This window comes from Cyrtonyx montezumae, unplaced genomic scaffold (assembly GCF_038088225.1).
Source record: "Cyrtonyx montezumae isolate F1298 unplaced genomic scaffold, pur_monq_1.0 scaffold_36, whole genome shotgun sequence".
Classification (NCBI taxonomy): Eukaryota; Metazoa; Chordata; class Aves; order Galliformes; family Odontophoridae; genus Cyrtonyx; species Cyrtonyx montezumae.
This window is the reverse complement of record NW_027072041.1, coordinates 11,097,417-11,114,622: the sequence shown is the minus strand read 5'-3', so window position 1 is coordinate 11,114,622 and position 17,206 is coordinate 11,097,417. Positions and strand designations below refer to the sequence as shown.

General features: G+C 40.3%; 1 pseudogene; it reads right to left on the bottom strand.

Moving 5' to 3' along the window:
• Positions 1–11,363: 11,363 nt before the first annotated feature.
• LOC136054297 (uncharacterized) lies at positions 11,364–12,626 on the bottom strand (annotated as a pseudogene).
• Positions 12,627–17,206: the final 4,580 nt, after the last annotated feature.

Sequence of the window (17,206 nt, the reverse complement as noted above, 5' to 3'; positions counted from 1 at the left end):
GAATTTTGTATAATGCTGCTGTGTATTTATATTCTCTACTTTGAAAAAAAAACTTTTTCTGATGGTCATAGAGATCTAAAACCTGTGTTTCCTTAATATGTTTTGAAATTCACGTGTCTGAATTCAAATATGATTGCAGTCTGAAAACATACTTATCTGTCAGTTTGCTTATTGCCTAATTTCCCAGACAAATTATAATCGAACAACTTAAAACTTAATTGCCTTTCAATTTACATTGGTTGGGTTGCAACTGACCAGGTGGGGCAAGAGTGTTCTGGACAGTAATCTGGTCAGGCCAATCAAAAGAACTTCAGGCTAGATTTGATGGGCAAGGAGGATGTACTTCTAAAAGAAAGAGGGAAACAGCAGAGAAAAGCGTAAGAATTGTTCCAGAGGAATTAGGGAGAGTTTTCTCAAGAAGGAAATGTGGCCAGCTGAAGTACTTTACACCAGTGCACAGAGCACGGGAAATATGCAGAAAGAGTTGGAAGCTGCAGTGCAGATAGAAAATGATGACCTAGCTGCTAACGCAGAAACATGGCTGGTCAAATTGTTTGACTGGAATATTATGACTCAGTGCTACAAGTTTTTTGAAGGGATAGAGAGGAAAGGAGGGGCAGAGGAGTAGTCCTCTATGTTAAGAAAGTGATTAACAGTGAAGGTCTGCCTCTGAGAGACAGCCATGAAGGCTAAAAGGTTATGGGTTAAAATTAGGAACTGGATCAATAAAGGGAATCTGGTGACTGTGATCTTCTACAGGCCGACTCGGTGACTGTGATCTTCTACAGGCCCACTCAACAATGGGAGACTTCTGGAGTGCAATGAAGACTATTTCTTGGTCCAGGTGTTAGACAAACCACCAGAGCAGATGCGTTAATAGATCTGGTGCTCACCAATCAAAATGACCGCAACAAAGAGGTTAAGATTTGAGGCAGTATGAGCTGCACTCACCATGTCCTGTTCGAGTTTGTGATCTTGAGGAATATGGGCCTGGCAAAGATCAGTCAGGACCCTGAACTTCTAAAGACTAAGAATATGGGCCTGGCAAAGATCAGTCAGGACCCTGAACTTCACTCTGTTTAAGGAATTATTGGATGGGATCCCCTGGGAAGCTGTCATCCGAGACTAAGGAATGGAGCAGAGTGGGCACCTCCTTATTAACACCTTCTAGAGAACTCAAGCGTTCTCCATTCCCCATGGGCAGGGTTTTGGGACTGGGTGGGCATTTAGGTCCCTTCCAGCCTAAGCCATTATGTGATTCTATCTACCAAATCTGGTTCAGGAAAGGAGTAGATTGCTGGGGCTAAGCAGTCCTTCTGGACTCTGATTTACAGAGTCATCTTACAGACCACCAAGTCATTACAACTCTACTTCAGACTGCAAGTTCATACTCCCCTCTTAATATTTCTCATCTTTACTTCTAGCACCTGAACATCACTGAACATCCTTGGAAAGAAAGAAACTTAGACTCCAAGCCCTCAGCAATATTATTCTTTCCTCCTACTGGATGTAGTGATGATATCTTCCATCAAGTCAATGTCCTGGAAACCAGTCCTTTCAGCTTCTTTGGTGAGATTAGTCTTATTTTAGCAGTGAACCAGGAGCTACAGACGTCAAAGCTTTCAGTATTCGTTTCACCTATTTTCCTTAGTTACCTTTTGTGATACAGTGTTGTTCCAAGCTTGTCTGTGGGTTAAAACCACGATATACATTTCCTGGCAAATCAAATGGCCTTTACAAATAATATGCCTTTAATTTCACAATATTTAAAGGAAGTGAAGCTTTTCCTTCAATGTCCTTTTATAGTATTTTACTAGTCTGCTGACGATGTGACCTCCAATATAGATACCAGATGCCTAAAGCAACATTAGCTAATCAGAGGCCTTTTATTGACCTCCATTAAGAGAATGCTTTATCTGAAAAGCATATTGAAATGCTCTTCCACCTATCAGGGAGATGGGGTGAAAGCCAGATGATGACAACTAACAGTGATTCTACCTCTTGGTTTTGGTGACCTGTGACACCTTCTGTGGATCACACAAGACAAGGAGGTAACTTTAAATGTTAGGTTCAACCTAGAGAAACATCCTTCAAGACTCTTTAGTATCTCTGAGGTCTTCATAAACTCTATTTTGTAACAGCTTAGAAACATACTAATTTCAGCCTTTGCAGTGTTTGAATCACCAGAGCATACTGCCACAATACTACAGCAATTCTCTAAGGTTTGATTATTTTTCTTGCTCTGACTAAAAGGAGAACATTTCACAGTCAGCTGATTCTACTAAGATGCCTATGTCACATAGCAACGAAAGACAAAACATGCAAAATTTATCTCATGAAGTAAAATTTAAATTGATACAGGGAAATCCAAAAAGAACTTCAGTAGTGTAAGTGTGAAAGAAATAAGAAGTAATCTCTCTGTCTTCTCTAGAGGTTGTACTTTGAACTATTTCAGAATCAGGAAAAGAATTCAAAAGGATTAGGTCTAGGCACTAGTGGCTGGCACCAAGAGTAACTGCCTGCCCAGTTCCTCTAAGAAGGAATTACTATCTTCAGAGGCAAACATGCCTAACCTGCCAGTGAATTTGTTCCTGGAAGAGAGCAGTTTTAAGTCCAGAATACTTTAGTTAATATACCTCAGATGTTGTAAGTGAATGGGAAGGAAAAAATATCCAAAACCAAACTAACCAGCTGACATAGATGAATGGAAGAGTTTTTTCCCTTGTAGTTCAGATTGCTAATGAAGATGAAATTCCTTTTCATTGATATTTGATAGCGTCTTGGGTATAAGTGCACTTAAATTATACAGGTAACCTCACTGGCTCTTAATTTAACAGTCCACACTGCTCACATCACTCTGTTCTCCACACATCTGCTTTCTAAATCACTTCAGTTGCTACAAAAGGCAGTAGAAAAATGAAACTGGGTGCACAAGTCTTGTTTCAAAGGAAGCAGAGCAGTAAGTAGTATCTTTGGTTTCAAAATTTCTCCTTGGCTTACATTCTAATGCCGATATATTTCTATTTATCATCAGTATTGATAACAAGACTTATCATGGACTAAATGTGGACTAACCGTGGACTGCTCTCTCTTCCATAGAGATGAAAAGCTATATGAAATAGTCTGGGATTTCAGTACAACTGTCACAAGTTCCTAGCCTATCTATAAACATAGCACAATATGCTGCTGTAGTCAGAGATTCTCCAGCTGGATTTCCCATCTTTATCAGCTTTATTGGCTTGTATAAGTATTATGTAGAAATCTGTGTTCAAGCTGCAGTTTGTAAACTCAGAAGTAATTCAGAGAGGTGCGAAATGTGAGCGAGAATGAAGCAGAACATCACAGTCCTTTAAAAGAGCCAAACAAGAGTCATTTCCAAGTCCTTACACCACCTGTAAACAGCTGAAAAAGGAGAGGAAGAGAAGACATCACTTGAGTTCTTTGTGGCTGCCAGGATGAAGACATCACTTGAGTTCTTTGTGGCTGCCAGGATCAGAACAGTATTTCAATATTAAGTAGTTCAGTTTCAGCATCTGCTGAGCTCTGTCTGCAATGGCTGCAAGGTTGACCCAGACCCTCATTTTTCTTACTTATCTCCTGTGTTATGAAGAAGGGGAGTACAGGGACATGTCTAGCGCCCTAAGAACTCACACTTTTAGTATGCCAATAGAAAGCTCATTTTTCCAAAGAACCTAGATTTGCTAGGATTTCTGCTGTGAAATCATTCTGTGATACACCTTTCCAGCACTGTTCCTTGTATACTCACCAAGTTCAGAGGTTCCAGCTGAGAACATACGGGCTGTAATTCAGAATTCAGTAACATCAAATAGGCCAAAAGTGATTCTAAATTCTGATTCATTATCTTTTCTAGTAATCAGCAGACAAGTTTGAACTAGAACCTGTAAATTTATTAGTAACTTTGCTGTTACATGGAAGACTGACTCCAATAGATGCATCACTTACACAAAACAAAACAGAATGGGCCTTTTTTTTCAGATTTAGATGATCCTTGCACCACAGCAACTCCAACTTATGACTTTCCTATAGCCCATACCTTCCATTTCTTCTTTCTTTTCCCAGTTCCCTTCAGCAAATGCAAAAGGCAATGCATGAGGGTCAGTTCTATCTGTGGTTATTCTTGGCTTGCTCATTGGTCTTGTAGAAAAAGAAATCTGGTACAAAAGGAGAAAATTGTTACTTCATTTAGTAAGGCCAAAGCAGCACTTACCTCTCTTCTCTTTATTTCATAGTTTTGTTGTGTTTTTAGGCATCAGACTTTCATTACCTCAAACACAACTGCTTACAGCAACAAAACTGAGATGGAGCCTATAATGACACGATCATAGTTTCTCTCCATCGGGTAGGTTTATCTGTAGGCTTCCACAGCATTAATATTAGTGCCTTTCCAGAGTGTCTTAAAAAACAGTTCTGAGAGTATAATTTTAACAGGAAAGTTGTTGAAGCATTTAGATATTAAGAGGAAATCAATTTAAGTAAAAATATTGAAGGGGTTGACTGACTGGTAGAAGCTACAGGAATTTAGAACAGCAGTCTCCATTGCTAGATAATATCACAATTGTTCAGCTGCAGCTCTAGTAATTTAATTACATTTCCATTTCTCTGAGTGAGCTGTTGCTCTGAAAGTAATGTCTCCTAGATTTTTTCATGGAAACTACAACATCTACAAACAGCACAATAACAGTTCTATAGAGCAGTTCTCAGCTGCAAAACACTATTTTTCACCTTAGTTTCATCTGCCCATCCATGTCAGACACCGTTCTGTCAGACTGCCCCTCTGCTGCTATCTGACACACAGCAACAAGATGTAATGAAGTTCTGGTGGGAAGGTAGAGCCTCCACTGCCATGCCACTAGCACTTGTTTCTGATACTGTGGACCAACATAATAGTACAGAAGGCACTGCTTTTGGAGCAGCCCTTTTAGACTTACAGACCAGCATTCAATGAACCACTCTATGAAGATTAAAAAAAAAAACTTAAATTTTTTTGCTAGTTTTAATATGTAAAAGACCCACGAAAAACATTTTCTAGTGTTAAGCATGGCGTCTGGTTTAAAAAGTAGAAAACTGACTAGCTTGTACATGTAGAAAATATCTGTTTTAAACAATGGCACTTATTTTTTAGAAGCAGAACAGTGATCTGGAAGTGTTTGCCCACTCATACCCCAACTTTGGAAATAGTTGTTCAAAATATCTAGTTATGCATCCTATTATAATACTATTTATGATCCTTAGTGACAAGAAGCTTTGGTTCTTCAACTTAGCGTCATGCTTTAGGACAGTCTCTGTCAAAAGAAGTAAAAGGAGAATTCTGAGAAAAAGAATTAGTTGCACTAAGGTTGAAAAAGTTTTTTTGTTAGCTCTCAAGCTTTACAAAGATCTATTACTAAATATATGCTTTTAGGTATATGTGCCAGGAATTCTGCCTGGTTTGGATGGCTGTGGACATGAAGGATCGTTTTGTCCTTCAGTGTTAGATAGTTAAACTATGACTTAAGATTCCTTTGGCCAGCATTGGAGGATTCATCAGATAAGAAGTTCACTGCTAAAAATGTTTACATACGTAGAACTGCTAGTTCATTAAATACAATTGTGTTTGCTGAGAGAATTTATTAAAACTGTGGTATCTTCTGCCTTCTTTATCAATATTTTTTGTACAAAATTTTCTTTACGTGACCTTCAACATTGCTCACCAAAACTTACTCAAAATCTCCTTTTTTTTTAGCCATCTTTGGCCATCAAACAATGCTCTGTTGAATTATTTCTCCTTCAGTTTTTAAACCAAGGAATATAGAAAAATGAAGGATTATTTTGGCAGAAAACTGCTTGATGATGGAAGAACGGGACATTTCCAGAAATGTTTTAAACACAAAGATGAAATTTCGTAGTGATCATAGTAAAAGCTAAGAAGTAGCTGAAGAAAGATGTCTGGAGAAAAGTAAAAAGACAACACTTAATGGAGAGGATTCAATGGAAGAAACATTTTAAATGAACAATAAAATGAGAGAAATTGGAATACAGTGGCTAAGAGAAAATACTTTGTTTAAACTGGAGCAAAGAGAAGAGCAAAAATCAGTGCTGAGCAGGATCAGGTAAAAACCTCAGCAGACACTTCTGAGAAACAGCCACAGCAAGAACACCAGAAATGATCCATGGCAAGACTGCTTACTGGTAAGCAAGGCCAGAATAGCCTTGTGCTGAACAAAACTCTAAAACTGAAGCCACGCAAAAGGAAAAGAATTACTAAAAACAACAAAAACTAGACACCCAGCCTAGTCACTTATGAAGGATACGATGAGGACAGAATAAAAAAGGAGACTGTACTGGCAAAAAAAAAAAAAAAAAAAAGGAAAAATCTGTTTGAGGTACTACAAATGCACATCATATTTCTACCCATTAAAGCAACTGGGAATTGCATGGCTGTCTACTGGAAGGATAATTTTTATCCTGAGCAATCTGGTTAGCCTATGTTCACAGCCCAAGGGGGAATCGTTTGTTCTTTTTCCCCAACTTCTTTTCTGAGAGACTTTCTGTTCTGCTTGTTGCATCACAGTTATATGATCCAAGAAAGATCGCTTTAAATCATCACCTACAAAAGCTGTTTAGCTTTTTGGTAATTTGAGACGAGCTATTGCAAAATAATAATAATAATAATAATAATAAAATAAATAAAAAAGGAGCATCCTTATATAACAGAAAATACTACTCGCACAGAGGAGACAGATTAATTGCAAGCAAAGCAGAAGAACAATAGACTCACTGTTGAAGAAATGCATAAATAATTAAAAACGTCTGCAAAGGGACTAAGTTCTCAGGAAAACTGGCCTTTAGCCACTTGTAAATTAAGTGTGAAGAGCACAGAAGAGCAGGCAAACCTGAAATGATCAGGCAAAGGAACAGCCAAAAATTAGCTCAGTTCAAGCAGTCATGATATTAGCCCTATCTGTATGAGAAGCACAGCACAGGTATTTTGTATGAGATTGTTAAGAGCAGGCTACGTTCTTGTTTCACTGTATGAACTTTCTGTGTGTTTAGACATCTGCACACATACACACATACCTGTGCACACGTTCATATAAAATCAGGCGTACTTCCACTTCCTATACATGAGTACAGGACACTGTACTATTTGTAGTCTCTACCTAGGGGATCTCCAGCCAGTCCAGACAGAAGAAATATATCCCACAGCATCTCTATATTCCAGCTCATGCGTTTTCATACACTGTGTTCACAGTTCCCTAACCTCATGCAAACCTTGTCATACTTCAAGGTCCCATAGTCTTTTTCTTCCAAGAGCTGAACATGTGACCAGTGTCCAACCCAACACAAGGCCTCATCTTCTCGGACCTTTACTGTCCTTAAGCTGCAGCAAACCTGAGTCTGTCACTTCTACTGGAGCCTAAACTCCTTTTGCTGACACTGTGAGGAAAACAGACAAACATAACCAGACCAGTTCTGCCTTTCTTATGAAGATCTGCACACTGGGAAGGGGCAAACTCATGTCAGTGAGCACATTTCATTCTTTTTGTCTTCCACTTGGGCTGGAAGGAGTAGAGGGAAAAAAAGAAAAAAGAAAAAACAAGAAGGGTCAGTGCCACCTCCAGAGATGATGGCATATCCATCCCGATTGTGGGCCCCTACTTCCCATTTCTGACAGGGCAAGCTACTCGTCCTGCTTTTTTCAGTGCAGGGAGCTCATAGGCTGCCTCCCCTGAAGGATGTCTGGGAGATTTAAAGGTCCTGACAACATGGCTGTGCCATAAGCAGGATTCTCTTCTACTCCACTGAGTTACTGCCCACCATCAGCCTTGTAAAGCTCATAGTCCCAGGCAGATTCAGAGCAAAGAGGGCTATTTTCTTCATGTCAGTAGCTCAGAATAGATTTCAGGTTATACTCAGATATCAGCCTATGCCACTCATTCTCCCCTCTACTTTACCAGGTCTAAAACTACTCTGCTGCAAGCCAGAAACACTTTCTGTTGCCCCAGCTGAGAATGCACAAGGCCTTGAGTGGAGGCATTTCATCTAGGGCTTCTTACTCCAGTGAAGATAATCCCCCATGTTACACTCCTGCCCTCTAGTTCTCATGCCACCTTTCTATGACTTTCTTTCAGGTTTTCTTAAAAGCACTTGCACTTGCACAGCAGAAGAATTCCGGGGAACTTCATTCAGGGTCAACCAGTCATGCAGCCAGTTCCCCCAATGTACACATCTCTTCCTGACCCACTCCCTCTCAGTGCTATATCTCACTGCAAAGCTCAACAAAGTTTCTGGTCAGAAACCCATCACACCAACAGAGTTTGTCTTTTGGCACTTTTCTGACAGTTGCTGCCAAGATGTGATTACTTCAGATAAGACATTAAAAAGAGATGTAAATACCCTTGCTGATGTGATTGAAAGGTTTCTGGGTGGCTTTTGCAAAGAACACCAAATTGGACCTTTGTCTTAAAATGAGGGTTCAATAAAGAGGTAAATAATAGATATCAGAATTCAGGCAGGCAGTCTTGTGTATCTCCCCCAGATGGATTCTCAGTCATGAGCTGCTGAAAGCAGCAGAGAGAGATGTGCCAGAAGATGCTTCCAAGTGAGGCAGCCTTCACAACAACCATATCAGATGTCTACACAGTTTGAGAAACATCAAACAGCTTCACTTACTTGTGTTTTAAAACTCAGCATTTACTCTAAAGAGTTTTCAGTTTGCTTAAATTTTTCTTTTACAATAAGAATCTACAAAATGGTCAGTTTTATGTAAAGACATGCAGGTATGCAGTTTTTGCCAAATAAATAATGAATTGCTGAGTTTCTATTTTGAAGAGGAGTTGATGCCTAAAATGGCCATCAGCCCCCAGTAGATGTCAGCTACTGAAACATAGATGTTGTGCAGTGATTAGAGTGACCTCATGTGATTTCCTATGGTTTCCATGGGTTGAGCTGTATTTTCCTTTATAGTCTTTTATCTCAGTTGTTTTTTGGGTTTTTTTTTGTTTTTTTTTTTGTGTGTGTGTGTGTCTGTATATGTGTGCCTAAAAGCATTCCTGTCGTACACTTCCATAATGTATATGAGATTGATTGCTTTCCTTTTCTTTAACTATGGCTCCATTTCCCACTCTTTTTCTTGTATTTTTTCTTACCATAATGATGTGGTCTGTTCGGAGTCTGTCTACCACCTTACAAGAAGTTGTAGCCATTACTTGCTAGAGTCAGCTGACTCAGCCCAGTCTGTCATCCCATTCACATGTCCCTAATATAATTGCAGGAATTGCTAGCACTAATCTTTGGTGCCAGAATAAGAAAATAAACCCTTTTTCCTTTGCTCATGTTCCACTTACCTTGCACTGAAGGATTTATTTTACCTCAGAAGGGATCATGGTGGAGTATTAACCCTTTCACTTAAAGCAGCTTTGAGCAGAGTGCTACCCTTCTACAGGGAGATAGAGCAAGCTCTATCCAGTCAGGGCATGACCTGTGGCAATGTCATGCTGCTCATTAACTTATGTACTCATAAAATGTGTGATTTCAAATTCTGTAGAGTTAATCTGCCTACTGTCAACATGCAGAAGTCTTTCACACACCATCATTTACCTCTATCACTTGCCAGCATTTCATTGCCTAAAATAAATGTGAGTTTCTGAACAGCTACAAACCTGATTACCATCATTGTTTAAGAGGTAATACTTTAATTCACTCTTTAAGTTCAAACATCTTTTGTCAAACTCCAGTATAAAGGAGTGAGACGAGGTTCTTTGATTATGTGTATACCCAGCATGAGATTAAGACACAATGGGTCAATTGTTAGCCCAACCAGTTTATTACAAACACTAGTTGCTTAGGGATATGGGGAAGGGAAGGTGGGCGATAGAAAAGAGATGAAAAACAAGGAGTCTTGGCAGAAAGCAAGAGAGATATAATCACCACCGTGGATCCAGTGAGGTTCGTTGTAGGTCTGTTGATCTCAGGAACATGTCAGGTCACTGCAGGGGATGGGAGATGGCAGCAAGCAGGCCAAGTGGTTCTTCCAAAGAGGTTTCTACCCCTCAGGGAATTCTCCACCAAAGGTTTTTCCTCTTCAAAGGTGTTGTTCTCCTTCAAAGGTGTTTTCTTTGTGAGTTCTTCAAAATTCTTGGTTCAGTGAAGGTCTTTTATTCCCATTTCTCAGGTGTTGGTTTTTTTGGGGTTTGTTTTTGTTTGTTTGTTTGTTTGTTTTTTTGTTTGTGTGACATGTCTGGCCCGAAAGATAAGCCAGCAGCGGATATCACCTTCATTGCCATGAAGGGGCATTTTCTTTTTGTGGTGGTCAGCTTCTCCAAGCCGTACTCCCCCCCCCCAAAAAAAAAAAAAAACCTATTTGCCCCTATTTCTGCTTATCTTTACAACCATAAGCAGAGACAGTGAGGCATCATGACACCCATCTAGATAACTGGCAGTTATCAGTCAGAGTCCTATCACCAGAAAAGGCCTTATAAAGCAAGCTTTGAGAAGAAAGAAGAGTTTCTCTCTTTCACACCACCTGGTGGCTCAAAGATTGCTTGAAACTGGTGCACAGACATCTGTCCATGGTGATGAGTGAAAGAAAAGAAAAAACAAAAAAAAAACAAAACAAAAAAACAAAAAACAAGCAGAAGGGAAAAGAGGGATGGGGGGGTCTATTAAATGTTTACAAAATATTTTTTTTTTTAGTCTTGGTTACAATTGTTGCCCTGATATGTCATCAGCAGAGGAGGCTGTAAAGAATATAGAAAATACCACACACGGTATTAGTTGAATAAAACATAGTATTATACAAGGAACAAATGTAAGAGTTGCAATAACACTCAATAAATAAGATAACGTTTTACCCATTGGCCAGGAGCCAGGAGAAGAGGTCAAGGTCTTCGTCTTTCCAAGTTTGGACAGGAACATGTGCTATCTTACATATACTTTGAGCAATTTGTTTGCATCAATTCCATAATCAATCTTTAGACAATAAGTAGAATCACTTAATTTGTCACAGACAAACCCTTCTTCAGCTAGCAGGTAGTCCGAAACAATGTAATGCTGGAGTATTGCTGCCCACATCTGTGAGGCTTGATCTGCAAGGAGATCAAGGGCATAACATTGGGCTGAATACTCCAACATAACATCCCCCAGTCCAGTTTAGAGGTAGTCATTTATATACATAAAGAAAACAAATCAAATAATGTCCCTTCAGTGCCAGTCGTGAGCTTCCCAATAAACATTCACCCTTCATCCCCCTGCTCACTTGAGAGGTGAAGGAATTAAGTTTCCTGATGCCTATGGTAGCTCTTCTGGTCCTGGAGAGGCAACTAGGACCTAGGATTTTGCTTTCCTCAAATCTAGTTGGCCACCTAGTCACCAGCATCTCGAGCAAGCCTGGCTTGCACTCCTCTTGGCTCAAATTTACTGGAGGAACAAACCACCGGCCCATATTTTCTTCCATAGTTAATTAACTCTTGGGCAACCTCCCCCCATGTCCATACTTCGCATCCTGACTGCAGATGATTAGAGGTTGCAGTTCCTTCTAACATTGCTCGGGTTCTTTCTCCCTGAGATGTAGCCTGTATCTTTCCTTGCAATTGTATGCCTATGGGTTTCAGCGATTCTGGAAGCCCCCTGATTAGAGGGGTCATTCTCTCAGGATCAACGGGCAACATCATGGGTGATTCATGGTGTAACTGTAGCTTCCTGTCATACATCATTTGGAGACAGGCAGCCTTCTGAACATTCTCTACTAGTTGATCAACGGTTCCAGTAATAGCAAGGCGGTCTCCTCTTTCTAGGGGATTAAGACCACCTGCCCAATAGGCAGCTCTCTGTGTAAGGGACCAAGGAGCACGATTGTTACCAGTAGTTAAAAATACTTCTGGTCCCCAATAGCCTTCAACTTCTTTTTCCGTTCAAAGTATCTGATCTCCACCTGTGAGGCTGACCCTCCATACGTACTCTGTTTCTGATTCTTTAGGAGGGTGGCCAAAATCTCTTTTCACTTTTGCTAGCTCAGTAGTAGAGAAAGGGATTTCTTTAATATTCATTTGAGGATCTAAATCCTCACCATTATCATATGAATACTCAGTTTTAATTAAAGGATGCAACTGAGCTGGGGAGGCTTCTAATTTGTCTACACTTGCCTTTATACCTTGCAATTCCTCCCTTGGATAAGTTTTCTCTTGAAGTGCACTAGCACCACTGGCATCCTTACCCGTTAAAACTTCCCTTAAAGCTATCTGCAACAGATCAGAATTATGTTTTTCTCTTCCTAATTGCTCTTCTAGGTTTACAATTTAATTTTGCAGAGCTTTCATCAATTCCTGACTTACGTTAACTTATTCATGCAATGCTTGTACAACGAAGCTCTCTGCTTTAAGCTGCTGGTCATGGAGTTCTATGACTGCAACCAGAGCAGAGCCCAGTACCGCACAAATAAATGCCTTCCCTTTTCCAGCTCGGGTACGAGCATTCTTCTGCAGGACACTAATACAGTCTGACACACTCTGCAAGTTAAACCAGTTCTGCTGTGCCCAGTCTACCCCTGTTAATGAGGGTCTAGCACCTTGTCTTTCCAAAAGTTCAAATAATACATCTTCACTACTCATTGTGGCATTGCCACTCATTTTCTTAATGCCCAGAAAAGGTCTACACCGAGGTAGAGAGGAGGTATTCAAAAGCACAACTAACACCTCACCCCCACCCGGGGAGGCACAACACACCTGCTAAGCAAAGGTAAATGCCGTTCCAATCACTCCTTCCTTTTGCTGAGAGAAGCACACAAAAAGACAAAAGCTAAAAACAACACTTTCTAAGATAAATAAACTTCCTGGAGAGGTACACAGTTCCTCACTTCCTCAAGAAGCACACAAAAAAGGTTCATCTTTCCAACACCAAATGCAGAGAGGTCTTCCCAAGGAGGCACACACATATTCAGAGATCCAAAAACACAGATAAGGTTCAATATGCGGAGTGATTCTTCCTGGAGAGGTACTCACATATAAGTTATCTCTCTTTCATATAACTTATCTCTCTTTCATTGTCCCAGGACATGCCCATCTGCTTGTCCCTTAGACAAGGGATTTTGCAACCCTTGCCCAGGACTAGCTTGGACATGTTCGGACATGTTCATCAGTGAACTTTGAGGCAATGGTATAAAATAATAGTCTCTTACACCTTCACCGTCAGTGCATGAATAGTACTGCCAGGAAGGGTGGCCAAGACAATCTGAATGAGCCAAAGACTTTTTCCTACAGGCCTTCCACACAGAGCCTACTGCCAAGAGTGATTTAGGTCATAGTTACAGTGGTAATTAATTGCACCAGTTTATGCTGGTATGTTGAATAATTTTCTTTGTCTAATTCATTATTGCAACCTTCATCCGAATGACAAATTAAACCAAATGTTTTTATTTAAATCCCTATGTGGCTGATGTAACCATTTTGGGTCCAAGTATGGAATCTTTCACTCAGGAATGATTAAACTTTAGTTAATCTTGTAAATGTCAGTGATTGGCAAAAAATTTATGCTTATATGTGAGCATTAAATGTCTCTGGGCTGTGTATAGCCCAAATGTACCAACGTGAGTTTTAGATTTTCTAAGAGGCTGGAAAACAAGAAGAGAACAGAGAAAGTAATTGCAAAGAGACAATGTGTCCAGCATGGACACACCCAGGGTTAGTAGTACGCACCTGTGTGAGAATATGCATGAGGGAATTTACTTTGTTCCTAAGCCCAAGGTTCCCCTCAAATGATTTTGTTTAATCTTATCTTCAATTATGCTTCAAAAGATAAGTCCAGAGCAAGCTCAGATGGCAGAATGTTAGTTTGCAAAGAGCAATGTTTGAAAGCCACATGAGCCACATCTGCTGCTCCTGCTGCTCTTCCATCATATCCAGAACTAGAAACTGGTTCTGCAGGCCCTTCCTCCCAAGTGAGAAGCTCTGCAGGAGCCCACTTCCAGGTCTGCCAGGTTTTTGCACTGTCAGCTGTACCTCTACCAGATACAATTCTCAAGTTAGAATAACCTGCAAGCATCTCCTAGTTCTGAAATCCAACGCTGTCAAGATTGCAGATGGAGAAATTTACATAATCTGTATTCTTCGCCGTGCATATTTTCCAATTCTCAGATAATATTCTAGAGATATATTATAATTACTTCTAAAAAGAGTGCACTTCGGTAACTACTACTTTTTACTTTTTTTAAAGACTTCAAACATAGAAATCAACTCAATGTACATACAAGTACTCACAATATGTGTTGGATATCGCTTTTAGAGTGTGCAGGTAGTCACTTTTGGAATAACATTTAAGGTCATTGATACAGTATAAATAACATATATTTTTTCCATAATCCATCTTGAGATCTTCCTTTCTTGAAATTGTATTTCACTCAAGTAGCTTTAGCTCTATGACAAGTCTTCTATAAAGCCTTCTAGAAACAGCATCATCAGACTCACCTAATGCAGTGCCCAGTTTATGGCACAGGAATAGCTATTCCCCTGCAGTTAATAATCACAAAATCCAGGGCTGGCTGAACAGGGGTGCTGATTTTCAAGCTGTGACAGTAGCATACATGGGACAACTGAAATTGTCCTTGCTATGGTTGAGTGTGCAGTGATACCTCCAAGCACTGGTATCCAATCTTTTGGCTTGCCTTAGATGCTCTGAGTAAAAAGAAGACATCTTAGGCCACACGTGTATCTAAGTTGCTCTGATCAACATATCCTATTTATTTTCATGGAAACTAAAAGATGCAAAAAGCATGATAACACTTCAATAGAGCAAACTCTCAGCTACAAAATAACGTTTTCCAGCATAGTCACCACTGTTAGCTATGCATTTTTGCCAGCAGTGGACAAGAACCCACATCCTACACTTGTAAAATTCTGCACCAGCAAAGTGACACACTGTCACCATTGTTGAAACACAACACTCACCACCTCACTGTGCAATCAAATAAAGGTGCCGAAGAGCTAACATGGTCTGGTATTTAAAGTTCAATGAGGTTTTGTTTTTGTGTTTTTTGTTTTGTTTTGTTTTGTGTTGAGTTGTTTGAGTTTGTTTTTTTTCCTTAACAATAGTGCTTGAATCTTTCCAGCTTTGCCAAACCCTAGTTTAAATTCCCTAACAGCTTGCACTGCCCTAGTTGCTATCAGGTGCAGAAGCATAATTATAGGGCCCAGTTTTTATATTTTTTGGTACACAATTGAAAGAAACAAATGTGTGAGCAAATAGAACAGAATACCAAAGCTCCCACTTCTATCATAATCCAGACATAAAATCTTCCCAACATTACAAACATTTTGTCACTGCAGAAAGTAATACTTGACCAGGTAATACTTTCTGAAAGAAATGTTGTACTCTCTCAGACTCCCTCTCAGCCTTCACACATGCTGTGATTTCCAGATAGGTGTTGATTGCCACCATGTACAGCCCTTCTCCTGTATCGATAGCAAACAGAGTTCAGGTGGCAGGACATGGGTTTTGTTTGATAGCTGTTCTGTGGAAAGTCTTTAATGTGCTCCTACATATGCATGTGTTCTGCCAGCTGAGTTCAAGCTCTAAAAATACAACCTACATGCAACCTTCAGCATGCTGCAGCCTGAAGCTGAGTACATCCAGACCTAACCACCCAGAACTGATCCTACCTGAAATTTCTTTCACTGTAATGTAAAACTGTTATCAGCAAGGATCGTGGAATCATAGGATTGCTCAGTTTGGAGAAGACTTTCAAGATCATCAAATCCAACCTCAACCACACCGTAATACCCTAACTCTAATGACCCACTGCTAAATCATGTCCTTGAGCACCACATCCAAACATATTCAAGAATGGTAACTCAACCACCTCCCTGGGGAGCCTATTCCAGTGCCTAACAACCCTTTCTGTCAAGAAATGTTTCCTGATATCTAACCTAAACCTCCCCTGGCCATTTCCCCTTGTCCTGTCACCTGTCACAGTGAGAAGAGACCAACCCCACTCTCACTACAATCGCCTTTTAGGTATTGGAAGAGAGCAATTATGTCTCCTCTCAGTCTCCTCTTCCCCAGATTGAACAGCCCCAGTTCCTTCAGCTGCTCCTCACAGGGCATATTCTCCAAGCCATTCACATGCCTTGTTGGCCTTCTTTGGACCTGCTCCAACACTTCAGTGTTCTTTCTGTATTGATGTACCCAAAACTGAACACAGTTGAGGCCAAAGGTGAGGCCTCACCAAAGCCAAGTACAGGGGGAGGACTATTTCCTAGTCCTGCTCACCACCCCATTCCTGACCAGGACAGGATGCCATTAACCTTCTTGGCCACCTGGACACACTGCTGGCTCATATTCAGCTGACTGTCCATCAGTACACCAAGGTCCCTTTCCATCAGACAGCTCTCCAGCCACTCCTCCCCAAGCCTGTAGGGTTGCCTGGGGTTGTTGTGGCCAAAATGCAGGACCTGACACTTGGCCCTGTTGAAACTCATACAGTTTACTGTGGCCCATAGATCCAGTCTATTCAGGTCCCTCTGGAGTGCCTTTATACCCTCTGGCTCTCAGCTTGGTGTCCTGGCAATAAGCAAAGGCAAAATGCTTACTTACTTGTCTTGATTTTGGAAACTGAAATAAATGTAAATTGTCCAGTGGTTTATAATCATCAATAGTAATAGAATCCTATTAACATTGCTTCAGCAGTTTACAGATAAGGATCATATTTTCTTGCCTTACTGAACTTCTTGAGTTATGATTCTACAGAGATGAATTTTTCTTTTCAGCAAAATATTTTCACATTTCAAAATCTCTTACCCAGAGAAATATGGGCAGGATGAGAGAGAAGGGAGTCCTAACTCAGGTGGTCCTATCTCAGGCAACTCCCAGGAATCCAGCTCTGAAACTCAGGAAGGATTTGAAAAATGTGCACCCCTTTCACTGTTCCCTTTATTCAAAGTATTTAGAAGGAAGGCAGCATGATATGAAACAGACTTATTATAACAATTATTATGAAGATTATAATGAAAAGCAAACACTTAAAACTCCTTATTGTGAGAGTTTTGTAGACTAAAGCTAGTGCAACCATCCAACAGGATGGGGATACCTATGAAGTTTATTCCACTGAACTGTAAACCCTGTTATCAGCTCCAGTCTTCAAGTGGCATCAAAGGGCTTAGCCAGAGCTGCTGATCCTATCCAGGACTTGTACAGTACTGAGCCAAAATATACTTTT